Consider the following 20,988-nt stretch of genomic DNA (forward strand, 5'->3'; position numbering starts at 1 on the left):
CGTATGTAGGGAATTTTTGTACGGGGTTAAAACTTACATTTGGTATCAGAGCTATTTTGGCTTCAAGGGGACGCCTTTGTTGCTGAGGGGTTTTGCTCGGGCCTGTGTTAGACCCTGTTCAGTGGGAGATGTGCGAGATCGATTCTGGTGGTGAAAGAAGATGACGAGCAGACTTGGAAAGATAGAGATCGAGAAATTTAATGGTCAGAGTTTTGAGTTGTGGAAACTCAATATGGAGGATCTTTTGGTGGATAAAGATCAGTGGATCGCGGTAGATCTGGGTACTAAACCAACGGGAGTGTTCGATGAATAATGGAAGAAGTTGGATTGGAAGGAAAAGAGCACAATACGATTGTGTGTTTTAGATTCAGTATTTCTGAATGTATTAGGGGAAGCTACGACAAAGGATTTATGGGAAAGTTAGGGAATTTGTACCAATCTAAGTCTTTGGTGAATAAACTGTTCCTGCAGAAAAATCTGTATAACCTAAGGATGAAAGATGGAGACTCGGTGACAGAGCATCTGAACAAATTTAATACTGTGGTAAGTCAGTTAGCATCTGTTGATATTAAAATTTCAGATAAAGATAAGTGCATAATTTTGTTGTGTTCTCTACTAGATTCGTGGGATAGTCTGGTTATTGCAATAGGTAACAATGCAACTGCCTTGCAGTTTGATGAAATAGTATCATCCTTGTTGACGGAGGAGATGAGACAGAAAAATATGTAGAGCCAGAATGGTGATGCCTTGTCTGTACGAGGACGGTCCCAGAACAGATTCAACAAAAATAAGTCATCGAGTGGGAGATCTAAATCTAGAGGGAGATCTAAATCTCTAGGAAAACCTGTAAAGGTGGTGTGCTGGAAATGCAAAAAGGAAGGGCACTACAAAAGGGATTGTAAATCTAAAGCTCCCGATAAAGGAAAGGGATCTGATGATTCTCCTTCTGCAGAGGCGAAAACCACCTCAGATGAAGGTGGGGATGTGTACTTGGCTTCTTCAAGTACACATGTAGATCATGAGGCATGCTTGATTGACTCAGGTGAATCCTTTCACTTCACTCCCCATAGAGAGTGGTTCTACAAGTATGAGAAATACAATGGTGGTGATGTATTCTTAGGGGATGATAGGAAGCCTAGAATCGTTGGTCGCGGAAAAGTAAAGTTGAAGTTGTAAGGTGGAAGGGTTAGAACACTTCCGGGTGTTCTACATATTCTTGCATTAGCTAGAAATTTGATTTCTGTAAGCAAGTTGGATGATGCAGGTGTAAAAACAGTGTTCGAGAAGGATACCTGCAAGATGGTTTGGGGAGCACTGGTATTGATGCGGAGAGTTTGGATAGGAACTCTGTACAAGCTGCAAGGTAGCACAATTGTTGATGGGTGCAATAGTTTTGTGGTTCCTGAAAGTGGAGTAGAAAATTTAGGGGTCTTTGGAGAGAAGACCATGTTGTGGCATTAAAGGCTTGGACATATTGGAGAGAAGGGCCTTCAAATACTTCATGGTAAAGGTATGGTAGAAGGTATGAGTAATAGCTCTTTGGATTTTGATTTCCGTGAAAATTGTGTATATGGGAAGCAGAATCGGGTTAGTTTCCCCTCTGGTGGTAAGAGGGTGAAACATATATTAAAGCTTGAGCATAGTGATGTGTTTGGACCTGTGAAGGTTCCATCACTGGGTAAGTCTATGTACTATGTATCATTTATAGATGACTTCTCAAGGAATACATGGATATATTTCCTTAAGAAGAAATACGAAGTCTTTGACAGGTTTAAATAATTCAAGGCTCTGGTGGAAAACCAGACAGAGAAGAAGATAAAGGTGCTAAAGACAGATAATGGTGGAGAGTTTTCCAGTAAGGAATTTGAAGAATCCTGTAAGAAGTGTGGTATAACATGAAAAAAGACTACTCCATATACACCTCAGCAAAATGGAGTTGCAGAAAGAATTAACAAGACATTGATGGAAAGGGCAAGAAGCATGCTTAGTGGTGCCGGGTTAGGACAGGAATTTTGGGCAGAGGAGGTGGAGACAACATTTTACCTGGTCAAAAGATCACCTTCATCAGTGTTGGAGGATAAAAATCCACAAGAGATATGGACTAGTAAGAAACCCTCTCTTTCACATCTAAGGGTATTTGGGTGTGATGCATATGTACATGTTCCAAAGGAGAAACGAACCAAGTTGGATAGTAAATTTGAAAAGTGCATCTTTATTGGGTATAAGGATGGTTTAAAGGGTTATAAGCTTTGGAACCCAGTAACAAGGAAGGTTGTGTATAGTCGAGATGTGGTGTTCAGAGAGGTGAAAGATGTTATTAAACATGAAGTCCAACTAAAGGAACATGATAAGATAGAGTTTGAGCTAAAGGAGGAAGAATCAGACTCTATAGTAGAGGAGGAATCAGAAGATGAAGAGCCACAAACTCCGGGTGTGAGAAGATCAGTTCGAGAAGGAAGGCAGGAAGAAAGGTATAGTCCATCTGCTTTCTTTTCAAATTTTGCTTTAGCTATTACTGATGATGATCCCAGAACTGTGAAGGAAGTAGTAGATTCATAGGATGGAAAACTCTGGAAAGAGGCCATGGTTGATGAAATGGCATCTTTGCACAAAAATGAGGCTTGGGATCTAGTGGAGTTGCCGATTGGAAGGAAACCCATTGGCAACAAATGGGTGTTCAAGAAGAAGAAAAATGTAGAAGGAAAGGTGGAGAAATACAAAGCTTGGTTGGTAGAAAAAGGTTATTCCCAAGTGTCGGGAATTGATTTTTGTGATATTTTTTCTCCTGTTGCCAAGGTAACTTCTATTAGATTACTTTTATCTGTTGCTGCTACTTTTGATTTTGAGGTAGAACAGATGGATGTGAATACAACATTCCTTCACGGGGATCTGGAAGAGGAAATCTACATGAAACAACTTGAAGGCTTTGCGGTGAAGGGTAAGAAAGAACTGGTATGCAAGTTAAAGAAGTCTCTGTATGGGTTAAAACAGTCACCAAGGATGTGGTATAAAAAATCTGATACATTTATACGGGGACTTGGCTTCACCAGAAGCAAAGCAGATCAATGTGTATATTTTAAATTAATTGGTGATCGTGTTATTTATTTGGTCTTGTATGTGGATGATATGTTGCTGGTTGGAAATGACAAATAAATTATCTAGAATTTGAATACCCAATTGTCCTCCAAATTTGAAATGAAAGATCTTGGTGCTGCAAACTATATTTTGGGCATGGAAATTAAAAGAGATTGGGCAAAGAAAAAGCTCTAGTTAAACTAGAGGAAGCATGTCGAGACAATATTGCAGAGATTTAATATGCAGGAGAGTAAACTAGTGAAGGTTCCTATTCCTGTAGGTGTAAAGTTATCTGCTGAACAGTGCCCCAAGACACAAGAAGAGTAAGAGGACATGTACCGTGTTCGATATGCAAGTGCATTCGGTAGCCTCATGTATGCAATGGTCTATACTAGACCAGACATTGCACATGCAGTGGGAGTATTGAGCAGGTTTATGTCAAAACCAAGAAAGGAGCATTGGATAGCAGTGAAGCGAGTTTTCAGGTATTTGCGTGGCACTAGTGACTATGGTTTGTCCTACCAAGGAAGACCAGGATTGGACATAGTGTTGGATATTCATGGCTTTGTTGATGCAGACTGGGCTGGAGATCTGGATCAAAGAAGATCTACAAGTGGGTATGTGTTTAACCTATTTGGAGGTGCAGTCATTTGGATGAGTAAGAAACAATCTATAGTGACACTATCAACTACAGAGGTAGAATACATGGCAGCCACTCATGCAAGCAAGGAAGTAGTTTGGTTGCAGATATTGTGTTCAAGTATGGGGTTAGTACAGGGAACTATAATGATAGACTGTGACAACCAAAGTGAAATTTTCTTGGCAAAGAACCTTGCATATCATTCAAATACAAAGCACATTAATGTTCAGTATCATTTTGTGAGGGATATGATAGAAGACAAAAAGGTGTTGCTGGTAAAGGTGGACACTTTGAAGAATACTGCAGATGCATTGACAAAATCTGTGAGCTCTGAGAAGTTCTCTTGGTGTAGAGAAATAATGGGCATTGCAGGGATGGATAAATGACTAAGCTCTCTCGTGCCCCCCCGTGGAAAAAAAACAACAAGTGGGAGAACGTTAGGCTGTGTTATATTCTTTCCATGACTAGCCCACGTAGCTAAGCGGGGGGTTAGAGGGGGAGCAGAGCCCCTCCTTCGTTGCACAAATTGCGTAGCGGGGGCTCACAGGGGGTTTGAGGGGTGCAGGTAACCCCACTCTATGGGGTTCGGGGAAACGCCCTGAAAATTTTTGGTTTTGGAATCGATGTTAGGTTGGGTAGACCCACCTATGGTTTTGTCCATGATTTTCGCACATGTTTTTGGACGCGATGGTTTTCAGTCCATGGTTTTGGATGCGATGGTTTTTGGTCCATGGTTTTGGACGCAATGGTTTTCGGTCCATGGTATTGGATGCTTCGGCATGTATAAATATGTATTATAACATTGAAAGGAACACAATGAAAAATCAAATTGGTAGTCCCGGTTTTGGGATCCAGGGGAAAATCTATGTGTATATGTGTTTTATGTGTTATGATCTCGCATCATTTATTTTCCGTGTTTTAGAATTCGTATGCAGGTAATTTATGTATGGGGTTAAAACCTACACTATGCTGTGAAGGGAGATCTACCGGGCCTCTTTTCTCCCTTTAGAGAAGGGGACTTGTCGAGGCCTCTTACCTCATGAGCTGGAGATTTGAGGACGATGGGGTCAACTGCCGATTGTTTTTGTTTGTTAGCTTGCTGTACTGCAGGGACAAAGATTTTTGAACATGAGTTTCCTTGGCATTATTTATCTTTCACCTCAAATTATATCTTTGCTGATCTACAGTTTGTAGAATAGCTTTACCATCCCATTCTTGGTTGATCTGGTCATTGCATAGTGACCTTTCATAGGCAGTTGAGGTCAAAAAGGAAGCATTGCCTTTGTATTCTAGATGATAGATCTCATCATCTTCTTCAAACTGCTCTTCTTCCATGACTGCATTTTGAAAAGGAGCCTTCACCCTTTGGTCTTCATTAGCATCTTTGTTTCTTTGCAAAATCTGCAACACTCATTAGTTCTTCTATATGGGTTCGAATTTGAATTTCTAGGAGCAAAGGTATTAGGATCTCTCCCTTTCCCCGGGTGCTGCTTAGCCTCTAATTTGGAGATTTTAGAGGCTAATGAATTGATCATTTTGGTCATTTTATCTATCTTAGGATCAGAGGATGATGAAGACTCGCCCCTTTGTCTTCTTCTATCAGCATTTCCCTTGTGCTTCTTTGCAGCCATGCTGTTTGATTCCACTTCCAAGGTTGCATCCTGCATTTCAGCCAAAGTAGCACATCGCCACTCTCTCAATAGTAGGTAGAAGTCAGAATCAAAAGCACTGGCATAGGTGAGTTTAGCAGAGGTAGTAGTTGATTTTACTTCAGCTGGTATCTTGCTGTACATACGGTTAAACCTCTTATTAAAATTAGAAAACAACTCACCATTTTACCTCTTTTAGTTACCAAACTCAGTGTGGTGGTAGAGGAGATCCTTCTTAACCCCCCAATGCTATAGATCTTGGGGTTAGTTCTTTGAACCATTTTCTAGCCTCTCCATCTAGGCTTTGGACAAAGACTCCCATCCACACATCATCTTAACTAATGTCCAGATTATCAACATAGCTATAAAATGACTCAAGATGTTCTTCAGCAGTAACACCTTCAGTCCTAGTGAATTTAGGCCTATATTTCTAATATTCTCCAGTAGGCATGGCATTCAAAGGAGTGGGCAATATTAGAGGTCCATACCTAGCAGCTATGATCCTTTCCATTTTGGTAGGTGCTTGTGGACTTGCCATAGTTGTGGTGGCTAAAAGAGTACTGGAAGTCTGAATGATAGAGGGTTGAGGAGTGACTGACAGGACTAAAGGAGTATGATGGATAGGAGGTGAGGTTTCTTTTGGGCTTACAGCAAAAAGAAAACCTAAAGAATAAGGAGCTTTATGAATATCTAAGAGTTTTTCTTCGCTGCTAGTATTAGAAGCTATACTCTCAACATATATTTGTTCTATTACAAGCCTTTCTTGAAGAGATATAGAAGATTGTTTAGGTTTACCTGAACCTGATGCTCCTTTCTGCAATACCTTTCTCTCTTTGATGATTTTTTTCAGGATCAGGCACTGGGTCAACTTGTAGTTTTTGAGGATTTCTCTGAGTATGCCTCACAAAATGAGCCAGAACTATGAAGTGGAGTCACTAAGAGGTTTGGCCTCCAGTAGAGTCACCAGATAGATGATTACAACCAAAAAAGTGTCCAGACTTTGTCTATCATCAAAGCTGGATCTGTATCGTCTCCTAGGGAAGCTGAGCTTCAATTTCCTCTCCCCGGCAGCAGCGCCAATTATGTTAGCACTCCAGGAAACTCTCCTAGTGTTACATCACCATGATTATTTGTAGTCAGTATGGGTCTATCATCACTTGTACTGTCCTCCTAAGCAAGTCTTAGATCTCAGCTCTTCAAGTCAAGCTTTGAAAATGAGAGAAAGACATTAAAAATCAACAAAGCTCTGGTTCTACACTTTCTCTCACTGTTGCCTACGGTCCCGCACCCCCTGTTCACAAAAAATACGGACCTGCTTGCTCTGTCCCTAAAGGAGTGGGTGCGGACCCCTGTGAAAGTAAAAAAGGCATAAGTTTATTCTTAAAAAACTCACTTTGGGTTAATTCTAGATGATTCTAGAAGGGATTTTGACATGGATTGGTTTCTCTTAGGTGGTTCATGCATCCCAAAAGAGAAGGAGCTAATCCCTTGATGAGAGGAGCTATCCCTTTGAAGGAGGGCTTTATCCCTTTGAAGGAGGACCTAGTAACTTCCCTCCATTGCACTATAAATTAAGGCATTGGGCTGGTTGCTAGGGAGGTTAGAAGCTGAACATTTTTGAGGACTCCGCTGGGGACTTGATTTTTTCCTTGTTTTTACTTTGACCTGAGAAACGGTGTTTTTGTTTCTCTTTTTGACTTTTTGTGTGTGGAATTGGGTAGATTTAGTAGATCTAGGATTATTTTTTGTTTTTCATAACTTTGGGAGAGGACCGCACCCTCGGCTTGTGACACAGTGCGGACCTATCCACACTTTTGCTTTTAGCATAGAGCGGTATCGCACCTGTGTTAACTGTGGGCCTGCGGACCCTGTCAAAATTTTGGAAAACCTAAGATTTTCTTTGTTAGTCAGCTTAGTTTTTGTTTAGATGTTATTATCCCCCGCCCAGACCTGCATATAACTTGTCAGAAGATTTTCTTAGGTTAATTCCATTGGTGTTAGGGTTTTAGGTGAAATTCGTAGAAGTTTTGATTGTTGGGTTTGGTTTTCAGTTTGGTCTTGTAGTAGCTCTGAGCTTAGAAGCTGTAGAAACCTTAGATCACCTTGGTTTTACTAGCCTTCTTATGAGTCTGACCATTTGCAAAATCTACCTTTGTTGAGGAATCCACCTTGTGTTTTCTCTTTACGAAACTTCGAAAAAGCTTATGTTAAAAGTTTGGATTTCATTTTTAGAAAAGAAAACAAAAAATTGGTTGTTTTTTGATTGATTTGTGATTCTGGACAAATTAGTCCTTAGTTTGCTTGTAGCTAAGTAAAACATCCTTGAAAAAGACATCTTGTAAGCTTTGACTTCAAATAGGTTTTTATAGTTTATAGATCTCAAGATTAGTCATTTCCATAGTTTTGAGTGTTTTATAAAAAATAAAAATATCTTTTGGAAAAAGTTTGTTTTTGTAGTGGTTGGGTGTTTTGAAAGAAAAGGGAATTTTTTTTGAAAATAACTAGTTGTCTCGTTTTGAGTGCATTGGAAAAGACAAAAAGCTCTTCTTTTATTTGTTTGTTAAAGAAAGATTTGTGTTTACAAGTATTTGCATTTTCAAACTCTTTCCTAGCTAGAAGTTCATTGAAGGGAAAAGATTGCTTAATCATCTTAAGTGCATTTTTTAGTGATTTTGAGTCGAGTCTTCATACCACAAGTTTCATCTCCGCACCTCTTGACTTAAACAAAAAACCAATAAAAATAACGCTTAAAGTAAAATCTATCTAGTAATATTTTTATTTCTAGGGCTCTGATACACCAATATAGCTTAGGCTAGTGTCTTGGAGTAGGGAGTAATTAACTCTCAAAGACAGTAAAACAAACAAGTAGCTGTATCTTGCGGTAGGAGAGAAATCCAATTGTTGCATTTATGCTCTGGGAAAGCTCCTCTTAAAGGAGAAGCATGAGATCGTGTCTGAACCAATGTGGGAATAAATCCTTCCTCATTGGGAACGACGCCAGATATTCACGTATTAAAAATGGTAAACCTCGGATTAACCATTGTCGAGGAGCCTGGGGTCACTTGTTGGTAAACCTTGGATTATGTCAAGGAGCCTTCAAGGGGATTGAGCTTGTTAATTTGCCCTTGCGTGCATATCGGATCGTAGACTATTCCCCTAGGTATATTTGTTTCCGTTGGTAACCTTAGTGACCATATTCTATAGGATTCTTCCTAAGGTGACAGTGGTGGGAAAATCCCACTGTACCTGGAGCAGACGTCGGCTAGACTCACTTGGATTTTCTGGGGGGTTCTCTTCACTCGAGACGGTTTAGTGGAGAAACTTGTGCCAGTCTATTCATTAAGCAGGTTGCCGGGGTAACTGTTCCAACCGCCATTTCTGTATTGAACTCTCTGACGTTGGGCTTCATCACCAACTAGTGTTTTCAGTACGGAAAGTTACTGTTTGTGTGTGTTTGATCTCCTAGATTCTTTAGGCGTGTGATTCAAAATTGTTTGGTTCTTTAGAGGCTTTAGGTGTTTTTCATTGAGATTTTACTTTGTTTGCGTGTGAAGTAGTTAAAATTTTTAATCGTGGCTGAATTACCGAGGAAGTCCCGTAGACTTCGGGGCCAACCTCCTGAGTTTTCACCAAGCCAGCCTGAAGGGTTAAGAGCCCTCATAACTCCTAGAGACAGTAGAGTTGGGTCACATGAAGAAGGAGAGTCTTCTTTGGTGGTACATCCTGATTTTCAAGCTTTAGTAGCATATTATAATCCACAATCAGTCTCTGTTTCCGAAGTTACTGGTAGATTTTCATCTACTAGTGATATAGGTGAGGAACCTGAAATATCCGAGCCTGAAAGTGAATTTGCTGCTACTCCAACATCGGGGTTTACCTCTCCAACTTCTAGTGGTCCTGGTTCACCTAGGGTAGAAAGAGTAATTACCCAAAATCTTCCTTCTGGACTTATAGCTATCGAAGAACTTGCTACTCCGAAAGAAGTAGGCATCCCTATCCATGAAAATCAACCTGTTATTGAACTTAGGGAGCGTGAATCAATTTTTTACAATTCACCTAGGAGCAGTGCTTGGTATCTTTCATTGACTAATTTTTTGGAAAAATCAGGGCTAAGTTTTTCACCACCTCGTGTTCCTTATCATGCAACACCTAGAGGTTACTATCCTCTGTTAAATATGTCAAGACAGTTGTCCATGTTTACTCAATTGATAGAATCCTTTTTGTACGACGGTCCTTCTGTTCCCTCTGGGTATCAGTCACTTTCTGGTACTTTTGCGGGAGCATCTCCTCAACCCATTGAACAAGGGTTATTAACTGGAAACAATGGTACTAAGCCGTTGAGTGTAGAAGATATTCTCATGATGTCAGGTACTATTCCTAATCCTCAACCTCAAGGTGGCCAGTTACCGCCTGGGGGGCAGCCTCAAAATCCTCAATTATCGCCTGGGGGGCAACCTCAAGGTACTAAATTTGTGCCTGGGGGGCAACCTCAAGGACAATACATACCTACGGGACAATACGTTCCTCAAGGTCAACTCCAGACTCAATATGTACCTCAAGGTCAACCCCAGTATCAATATGTACCTCAAGGTCAACCCCAGTATCAGTACGTGCCTCAAGGGTATCAATCCCAAGGTAAGTACTTGAACCAAGGTGTCCAACCACCCTCCAGTCAACCATATGTTCAAGGAACAAGAAATGTACCTTTGAATTATCAACCCTACCCTCAACCCGGTTATGGTCCTCAATATTCTCAACCTGTTATGGGTCTGTACCCCGGAATGAATTTAGTGTGGGATCCATCGCAAACTCAACAGGTCTTGCAACCCAATGTACAGTTGTCATCTCAAATTAGACAACCCTTAGTTTCTCGTTCACCCCAGCAACCTGTCCAGTCTACTATTCAAACTTTTGTACCTTCGGTAGTTTCTCAGCCTGGCCCTAGTATGCCTCGTAATCTGCCTCAAACGGCTGCTGCAACAGCTGCAACATCTGTTCAATCTACCCCACCTACTTCTGGAGTATCGACAGCTCCAGTTTCTACTATTCTTGTATCTACTCCTCAGACATCTTTACCTCAGTCTGGATCCACGATTCAAACTTCGGTTCAGATGCCTGTAGGACAACCTGGTTCAAGTACGGTTGTCACAAGTCAACCACAATTTACTTATCAACCGTACCAGGACAATACCAATTCGGTCCTGCTATGCAGCAGCCAGTCTATCAGTATCAACCATAACTTGGGTATACATATCAGCAACCTGTACAACCCCAGTACGGTCCGGTTAATCCTGGTTTTCCGGGAGGATACAATATCCCAAATGCAATTCCTATTCCTAGTTATCTTGGATATCCTCCTCCTGGGGCTGGTCTCATGACCCAGAGTTTTAGGGACCCTAATTGTCAGTTACCATTTATCGCAACTTTGGACTTGCCTGACTTGTCACGCCTAACGAAAGATCCCATTAATTATCTTCCGTTTTGGCCGCCAATGCCGAATAAGTTACCTAGTGATATTCCTAAGTTTGAAGGCAAATTAGGAGAGGACCCGTTGAACCATGAGATGACTTATCACCTCTGGTGTGCATCTAAATCCATTTCAGATGATTCAATACGTCTAAGGCTTTTCCAACGCACTCTAATTGGTCTTGCGGCCAAGTGGTACATTGAGTTACTGCGAGGCACTTTTTATAACTTTAGTCAGTTAGCTACCTCGTTTTTAACTCATTTTCAGTTGCTAGTCAGATATGAGAATGGCACGGAATTACTAACTTCATTAAAGCAGTCAATGTCCACTTACATTTCAGATCACATTCATGAATGGAGACGTCGACGATGTTTAGTGAAGGTTTTTATTCCGGATCAGATCTTTGCAGAATGGTTTGTAAAATCTTTATTGCCAAAGATCATTGAGGATGTAGCTAAGGCCGGAGTCGTTACTGAAGAGCAAGTAATTGCTCAAGCACAGTACCTTGACTTGGTTTATACTCAGTCAGGTACGTTACACAAGAAAATCCCCGATCTTCCTAAGAAAAATCAAATCGCTGCATCTCCTTTAGGGTCTCATGCCGCTGACGGTATGATTGGTACGGTTAACACCAAAAGTAAGAAGAAGTCTTCCAAGAATTCTTCTCCTATCATAACGTTGCCAGATTCCCCGACAGGAGATTCTTCCGTGGAGATTTTCGCCGATATTCATGTTGTAGAGTCATCTACAGCCAAATCAAAATCCGGTGGTAAGAAGAAAGGGAAGAAGAAAAATAAAACATGCAAAAATTCAAAAGAGAAACCTGAAAAAGCGGAATCAAATGATGAGAAATGAAAACCTCGTTATCCTTGTCTCATTTATGACGAAGAGCATTTTACAAGAGACTGCCCTCATCGTGCATAGGTTGCGAAGATTGTCAAAGGTTCCCAAACGCCTGCTGTTTTGAAGGATCCTTTTCCAAGTCAAGACAGTAAGATGATAGGTTCTTCCTCGAGTGCCAATGAAGAACCCATACTGATGATGTCCCATCTTAGGATTGCGACTCGATCGCATGATTATGGTAGTAAAAGTCCTGTTGATGGTAAAGAAGCAGAATATTCTCATTCTAACCCATCAACCTCAGCTTTCGATTCCGATCCACTATAGATCGAGAAACCTAATCCAGACTTAGTAATAAAACCGCCCGCTAAGGGTATACTTCGAAAATCAGCTTTCAATCCACATGCGAGAGTGGCTCAGAACTATAACATTGTTGAGGATTTAGTTGTTTCACCTTCAGCAATGTCGGCTTTGGAAGTGCTGCAATCATGTCCAACATAGCATAAATTACTTTTTTCGGCTATAGGAGCTGTTGATATTCAGGACTCGAACCTAATAATTTTCGATCTAGAAAATAGTACACCACGATTACCTCATCAAAGGGCTTTCCAGATCCCAGTGATAGTCAAAAACAGGCCTATTCATAGGACTGTGATTGATGAGGGAGCCTCAACGTGTATTATGTCGATACAGTGTTGGAGATCGCTTGATTCTCCTTCACTAAATCAATCCCCGACAATTCTAAAAGCCTTCGATGGCCGTGGGTTTCATCCTTTTGGCATTCTACAGGATTTACCTATAGGGGTTGAAGGAAAAACTGTTAATCTAGATGTGGAGGTGGTTGATGCCCTCTAGATTACAACCTTCTCTTGGGTCGTAGTTGGTCTTACGCTATGACAGCTGTCGTTTCATCAGTCTTTCGGGTTATAAAGTTTCCTCATAATGGAAAGATCGTAACAATAGACCAGCTAGCTTACTTTTCATCCGACCCAGCCTCTTTTGAAAGCATTCAGCATGTCGGTAAAACGACTATCCCGTATAAGGATGTTGGAGTAGGACTAGTTAAAGATGCCGGTTTACTGGGAACTTTTCCTTTTCCTCCGATCAACGCATCGTCTTCTTTTGCAACCATTCATATGATTTCGTCAGACACCATTGTTTATGGTGATCGTTGGATCGTACCTTCTGAATCTGAGATAGACTCATTTGGTGATGTTATGCCTTTGAGTCCATATGAAATTGCGTATGAGGCCGTGCAATCGTTTACCGACCCATCTTCAACCAAAATTGACTTAATGAATGTGGTCCGTGAGGAATCACTTTTCACATCAAGCTCAGATGCAACAACATTTTCCGAACTTGTTCACTCTGATGAGCAAATTCGTGAAATCCTATGTGTAGATGATTTACCATGGGAAGATCTCCATCACAGATCTTCGTTCTTACCCGAGAATGATCATTTTGAAAATGATTTTTCATCAATTTTTACAACTAAATATGTCAAGGAACCTCAGAATCCAATGAAAAATCCTGATTCAGAGTTAAAATTGGGAAACATCTCTCGAACTATTCCTATTGACATTTCGGTTAAGCCTGGAATTGTTGAAAACATTCATATAGGTGCCTTGTGTACAAAAGATGAAATTCAAATATATAAGGCCCTATTTTAAGAATTCCTTGACGTGTTTGCCTTGTCCTATGAGGAAATGCCAGGAATTGACCCCGCAATGAAATCAAAACTTACCCGGACGCTAAACCCGTCCGGCAACGTTTGTGTCAGATTCACCCAAGAAAAGCTGCTGCTATTAAAGCAGAAGTTGAAAAATTACTCAAAGCAGGTTTCATTTATCCAATTGCGTTAACGGATTGGGTATCGAATATTGTTCCGGTTAACAAAAAGCAAGGGACAATAAGAACATGTATCGATTATAGGGACATTAATCGAACCTGTCCAAAGGACAATTACCCAACTCCCTATATCGATCAAATCATTGATGATTGTGCCGGCAGCGAAATATTCTCCTTCATGGATGGTTTTTCCGGATACAATCAAATCAATATTGTACATGCTGATCAACCAAAATCGGTTTTCATTTGTCCATGGGGGACATTTTCTTATTGCAAATTACCTTTTGGGCTCAAGAATGCCGGGGCAACTTTTCAAAGGGCCATGTCTTATGCGTTTCATGACATCAAGCACATTGTGCAACCCTATCTCGATGATTTGCCTGCTCATTCATTACATCGAGCTGATCATCTCATCCATTTACGAGCAATCTTTATGAGGTGTATGAATTATCGGATTAGGTTGAATCCACACAAGTGTGTTTTCTGTATAGAAATGGGTCGATTGCTGGGGTTTGTTGTTTCGAAAGCTAACATTCACGTCGATCCCTCGAAGGTTGAAGCTATTGTCAAATTGCCTCCTCCTTCGAGTCTTCACAAACTCCAAAGTTTGCAAGGGAAAGCAAACTTTTTACGACGATTCATTCCTAACTACGCCAAGCTTACAAAGGGTTTTACCTGGTTTTTGAAACAGAATACTCCATTCTATTGGGATGAGATAGCTCAGAAATCTTTTGATGCACTAAAACGCGCGTTGACCCACGCACCGTTATTGCATCCTCCCAACTACAACCAAGACTACTTCTTGTATCTCGCCACCTATTATTCCACCATTGGAATGGTCTTAGTTCAGGAAGATGAATTCGGTACTGAACATGTGATATATTACCTTAGTCGAACTTTAAATCCAACTGAGCTAAAATACTCACATGTGGAGAAATTGGCATTGGCAGCTGTTCAAGCTGTCCAATGTTTTCGTCACTACATTTTACTACGTAAAACTACAGTAATTTTTGATTGCAACCCTATGATCTACATTTTAACCAAGTAATTGCTAGGGGGAAATTACTCTAAATGGATTGTCATCCTGCAGGAGCTCGACTTGGAATTTGAAAAATCTAAGTCTAAGAAATCTTTAGTTTTTGCGGAGTTAATGTGTGACTTCCCGCGTGCTGACACGGAAACTGTGGCGGAGGAGCCCATTGCGAACGAATCCTTGTTTCTACTCAGCACTTTAGATCTGTGGTATGGGCATATCATCGTTTATCTCCAGACCCAATCCTTTCGGCCAAAAATTTAAAGGTCAGAACGTCGGAAAATATGATTTCAGTCCCAACAATTCAGGATTATTGGAGATACTCTTTATCGCCGTGGGGCGGACTCTATTTTTCGACGTTGTTTAACTCACGAGGAAGCTGAAAGGGTTCTAAATGACTGTCACTCTGGAGCGTGTGACGGTCATATGTCTGGGTATGCCACATCCCAAAAGATATTGCGCGCTGGCTACTTCTGGCCATCTTTGTTTAAAGATTGTATTAACGTGGTCTGAAAATGCCACAACTGTCAAATTTTTGATTGAAAGATGCGCGCTCCACCTGCTCCTCTCCACCCTATAATTTCCGTTGGTCCTTTTTCCAAATGGGGTATCGATTTTATTACATGTAACCCTCACTCGGCCGGGGGGTATGCGTATATCATCCTTGCAGTAGATTATTTTACCAAGTGGGCCAAGGCGATGCCTACATTTGAGGCAGACGACAAGACAACTGCAATTTTCATGTTCAATCATATAATTGCTAGGTTTGGTGTTCCACAAGCGATTATCACTGATCATGGCTGTCATTTTTGAAACGTTATGATGACCGAACTTACAGGCCAGCTTGGCTTGCGTCACGATAGTTCAACTCCTTATTATCCACAAGCTAATGGTCTGGTTGAATCCATCAACAAAGTTTTAGTCATCATGATCCTTCGAATCATTGGGATTCATCGGTCGAATTGGCATAACATGCTATTTTCAGCACTCTGGGCGTATCGAACCTCATTAAAAACATCAACAGGGTTCACTCCTTTCCAACTAGTTTATGGTCTGGAAGCTGTGGTACCCATTGAATGCGAAATCCCGTCATTGAAAATGGCCATCGAGTTACTTCCAGCCACTTCTGAAGAGGAAAAACGTTTGTTATACTTGGCTTAATTAGATGAGAATCAACGTGATGCTACATTGGCGATCGAAACTCACGCAAAACGTATGAAAACTCAGTATGATCGAAATGTGACCCCTCGAAATTTTTCGGAAGGAGATCTAGTCTTATTGTACGATCAAGCTAATGATAAATTAGGCGCTAGAAAATTTGTTCCTATGTGGCATGGTCCCTATGTTGTCAAGCGAAAGCTAGCAAAAGGGGCCTATGAATTGGTAGACTTTGACAGGGACTCTTTAGGTAAACCCAGAAATGGTCTTTACCTGAAGAGGTATTATGCTTAAAGAATGGGTATGGAGATTTTTAGTTAGGATAATTTTCTTTCTAGCTGGTGTGTTTTAGTTTAAAAAGTGTGCTTAGCGTAGAGAGTGTTTTTCGTCATTATTCCTGCTTATCTTGGTTTTACTCTTGATATTGCAGATGTCGATTTCTCTCCAAACATACATTGGTTTTGCTGATGGTGCTTGTCGTAATACACGGAACATTTCTTCCGCAGCTTGGGTTATCTATTCTCCCTCTGACGAGTTGGTATCTATGCATGGGGTAAGCCTCGGTCAAACAACGAACAACATTGCCAAGTATAGTGCAGTGATTGAGTTATTATCTGAATCTATTTCATTTGGGATTCGGAGTTTGATAGTGAGGTTAGATTCTGAACTCGTTTTATTACAGCTTAATAGAGTGTATGCCATTAGAAATACAATGTTATTAAGATTATTTTTGAGAGTGCGTCTCTTGGAACATGAATTTGATTATATTGAATATCAGCATATTCCAAGATCTTTAAATACATTAGCAGATGCAATTGCTTCTCGAATGTTAAGTAGACATTTGCAATAATCATACATGTAAATTTAAAACCATTCCATAACATGATTTACAAGATAAGCTGGTAATAGTGATATATATATGAGTGTGTCAAAATATACATCGTCCTCGATCATAGGTTGAAAAACACCTTATGATCGGCAAAAATGATAAGTACAAATAGCAAAAATGTCATATGTGTCTACAATAGGCGATCATCCTATCACTGGTGATGATCTCGATAAGAAACCACTGTACGGGCCACCTTACAAAGGAACCTCCTAAAAGGTCCTGGGACCCCAATCACATAGCACTGTAGTCGACGAGGAATGTCATATATGCCGGTCTCTGGAATGTCCCCTGTCAAGCGCTCTAGATGACTCTCCAACTCGGCCAAGGTCTCTGCTGATTCGTCCTGTGGGGTTGGTGCCGCTGCAGCTGGTTGTTTCCTCTCGTAAGGCCAGAGAGTGGCCGGTCACTGTGGATCCACATCTACATTAAAACTTTTACTATCAGTTTTGGGACGATATAAAAAACAAAAAAAAATTTAAAATAGGAAAATGTTGAAAATGATTTTACCTGAATCATCCCATTGCTCCCCTGGTGGAAGAGTCATGTTTGGGTCACAGCGAAAATCTACCCCCGCATAAGGGAAGTCTCGAATAGCAAAAACCTGGTTTTCCAACCAATGGAAATACTCAGGTTTGAATCGAATGACCTCTGTCCCCTCGTTCGGATGACGGGCCATAACTGCAACCCATCGCATCAGTTTGGGCTCTCGAGGAAGCCCGACTCCAACAGTAAGATGTTGCGGGACCAACATTGGGACCCTCTCCAGACCAAAGCTCACAACCAAAGCCACATAACCAAAAGGTCTTCAGTTGTCCGTTCTTGGCTCTGGTCAGTTGGCCTTTTACATTAGCCAACATAGCATCACACCAGTTGAAGATGGTGCCTCGAAAGCAGTCATCTGCCATCTGCATCTGGGATCCTGTGGCAATATGTAGTGCGGCACTCCCGTAAAGTATGGTAACAGTAAACACGATCACCATGAGTTTATGACGGGATATGGTTTTAATTTCTATCCCTTTGTCTCTAGCCTGGCTGTTGCAGAACTCTAGCCAAAGGCTATCGACAGACTGGCCACCTGGCCTAGTCCCGAATAGAGTCAAGTCTTCGCCTCTCTTAGGCAAACCAGTAAAAAAGTATATGTCTGCCGGCTCAATTTCGAGCTGGTGGCCACCAATGAAGAAACACTGGTCTTGTATGCTCCACCTGTCTACCAGCCACTGTAAGAAATCCACCTGGGCCCTCATGCCAGGTATGGCCCAGAATTTGTACAAGTCGCATGCCTTCAATGCATCGATCGAAGGTTGGTGATTCAACACAGAAAGATCCACATCATCATGCTCCCGTTCTCGCCAATCAAGCATGATGTACACTCTACATCCAACAAAAAGGCAAATTAGAATGCAATAAATTAATTTGTTTGGGTCAATTTTGAGAATTTTTGGGTTAAAAACCCTTGCTGTGGGGTCCACACCCTCTCTATTGGAGACAGTGTGTGGGTTCACACCTTGCCTTCATGGAAGGTGCGGACCCCTGACTTTTTCCCCATTGAGAAAAAGTCGGGGTCTGCGGGCTGCCAGTGTTATGCCTGCGGGCCCCCGCGCGCGGGTTTCTAGCCTAAAAACCCTCTAAAAAATGAAATAGAACCCTAAAACACAAGTTGAAATGGTTGAAATTAAAGAGTAGGATGATGTGGATTACCTGGAGGAGACGACGTTCAATTCCGACGGATGGATTTTCTGCAATCTTCACGGGAAGTTTTTGAACAAAAGCACTATTTTCTCACCCAAATCTTCAACGGTAAAAATGAATTGACGAAACCCCTTTTTATAAGTTTTTTGAATAAATGAATTGTAAATTTGTTTATGTTTCACTTTAGAAAGGTAATTTTGGCAGCATTTTTATCCATCTCAAACATGTATGAGTAATGTTTGCATTTTTGTTCAGGATAACAGATTTTTTAGGAGAAATCAATCATTTTCAACGAAAAAACATTTAGAGTCAGCTTTAAGCTCTTTTCTGACTCCTAAAACATGAAAAGATCGCCGAGTTTTTCTTTTTAAACTCGTTAAAACGGAATTAAAAAGATGGTCCACTTACAACTCTTTTATGACCGTAAAAACATGAAAAGATTTCCGGATTTTTGTCGTTTCAAATTCGATATTGGTTATAAAACGACGTTTCATTGATCGCTTTTTTACTTTTTTGGATTAGAGGCACTAATTATGAAAAGTACTCCTTGGTCGTAAAGATCAAGCGGTTCTCTCAAGTATTATTTTATACTTTTTCGGGCTTGGGAGACACAAATTTATGAAAATGGTCAACCCTGGAGTCTTCTTAAGTTTTTTCAGACTCTCTAAAATTGAAAAACGCCGAGTTTCTCCTATACTGGACTCGTTAAAATTCCATAGTAAAGGACCTGTTCAATTACAAACAGGAACGAACCACTCCTTCTTAGGGTTCGAATTTAAACTAAGTTGGACTCATCCGAAGGATGAGCTTATAATCAAGCAAATGTTATCCTCCTCAAGCTTGTCAAAAATAAAGAGGTACTTGCCAGAAATGGTGGGGGAAAAGAGAGAAAAATGAGCCTATTTCTCATACTTTGTAACCACTCTTGAACACGACACTTTTATTCACCTGGGTTGGGAAATCCTTTGCCTAATAGTTGATCAAACCACATTGAAAGTCTTCAGTTGGTTTCTGGGTATTAACTTTGGGTCAATTGTCACCAAACCATCTGTTGTGTCATTATGTGTTCAAAATGTCAGTAACAATAAGACATTCATTTGCAAAATATCTGTCATCCATCTTGACCATCCCTGAGTCAGTCCTTGCAACTAAATTTATTCAACTTGATCTATGATTTCGTGTTGTGGGCTTGCCTGCGACGGATTGCTTTCTATCGACTTCAGCTCATTATCTAGAAAGATGATCTAGAAATCGTCAGTACCTTGGGATCTGCATGCCTCAATGGCAGGTTTCTCGCCTTTGATGACAGGTTGCATCATTGACCTTCGATCAAGGGATTCCGTGACATGTTCAACATCAACACATCTATTCACATCTCATGGATTTTACTGGGTACTTTGAGAGCCATTGACATCACTGGTGGTTTCTCTCACACTTGTTAACAATTTACATCATTGACTGGTAATCAAGTGGTTTCTACCATGTTCAACTTCAACACATTCATTCGCATGGATAGAATCGTACTGTTTCAGGAAGTAGAAATGAAGACCCTGGATCTAGTTTCCGCAATCCAGGCTGCGAGGAATTTTGTATTCATTATATGGTGGACTATTCATAAACAGATGGCTGTGTCCATACTGTGTCCACATGAGTCTATACTTGTGATGTATTACAAGATCATTCCTATATCAGAGCAGTAGTTAGTTTTCTAGTCAGTTTTGATTTGAGTATGGGAATGCCTACCTCAGCAATGATATGATCTCATATATATATTTTGCATTGAATGTTTTTACAGGTTCCAACCAGGCTCTCCACAAGATGATCCTCGAAATGATAAAGTACTTCACTCTTCCTAAATGATAAATGAAATCCTCATCTACTACAGAATTCGCACTTTAGGGGGCAATATGTTACACAAAAATATCGTCACCATGATTATTTGCAGTGAGTATGGGTCTATCATCACTTGTACTGTCCTCCTAAGCAAGTCTCAGACCTCAGCTCTTCAAGTCAAGCTTTGAAAATGAGAGAAAGACATTGAAAATCAACAAAGCTCTGGTTCCGCACTTTCTCTCACTGTTGCCTGCGGTCCCGCACCCCCTGTTCACAAAAACTGCGGACCTGCCCGCTATGTCCCTAAAGGAGTGGGTGCGGACCCCTGTGAAAGTAAAAAAGGCACAAGTTTATTCTAAAAAAACTCACTTTGGGTTAATTCTAGATGATTCTAGAAGGAATTTTGACGTGGATTGGTTTCTCTTAGGTGGTTCATGCATCCCAAAAGAGAAGAGCTAATCCCTTGATGAGAGGAGCTATCCCTTTGAAGGAGGGCTTAATCCCTTTGAAGGAGGACCTAGTAACTTCCCTCCATTGCACTATAAATTAAGGCATTGGGCTGGTTGCTAGGGAGGTTAGAGGCTGAAAATTTTTGAGGGTAAATTCTGGTGGAATTGAGACTTCCTAGTTAAGCTTGAGAGGAGAGATCAGATACCTTTTTGGCTTCATTGGGAAGAGAGTGAAACTTGTCAAAGTAGAGGAGACTTCTTGTTGGACCCTGGGAGGAGCTTGTACAACATCAAGGCACATGTTGTAAATTTCTTCTTTGATTTGAATTAATACAATCAGATTCATTTTTCTCAACAAATTATCCTATGTCATTTCTTTCATGAATTCCTTGATCATCATGTTAGATATGCTTTATGA

Source organism: Pinus tabuliformis, chromosome Q (assembly GCF_031772625.1).
Source record: "Pinus tabuliformis cultivar Carrire ecotype Pingquan chromosome Q, CPIR1, whole genome shotgun sequence".
NCBI lineage: Eukaryota > Viridiplantae > Streptophyta > Pinopsida > Pinales > Pinaceae > Pinus > Pinus tabuliformis.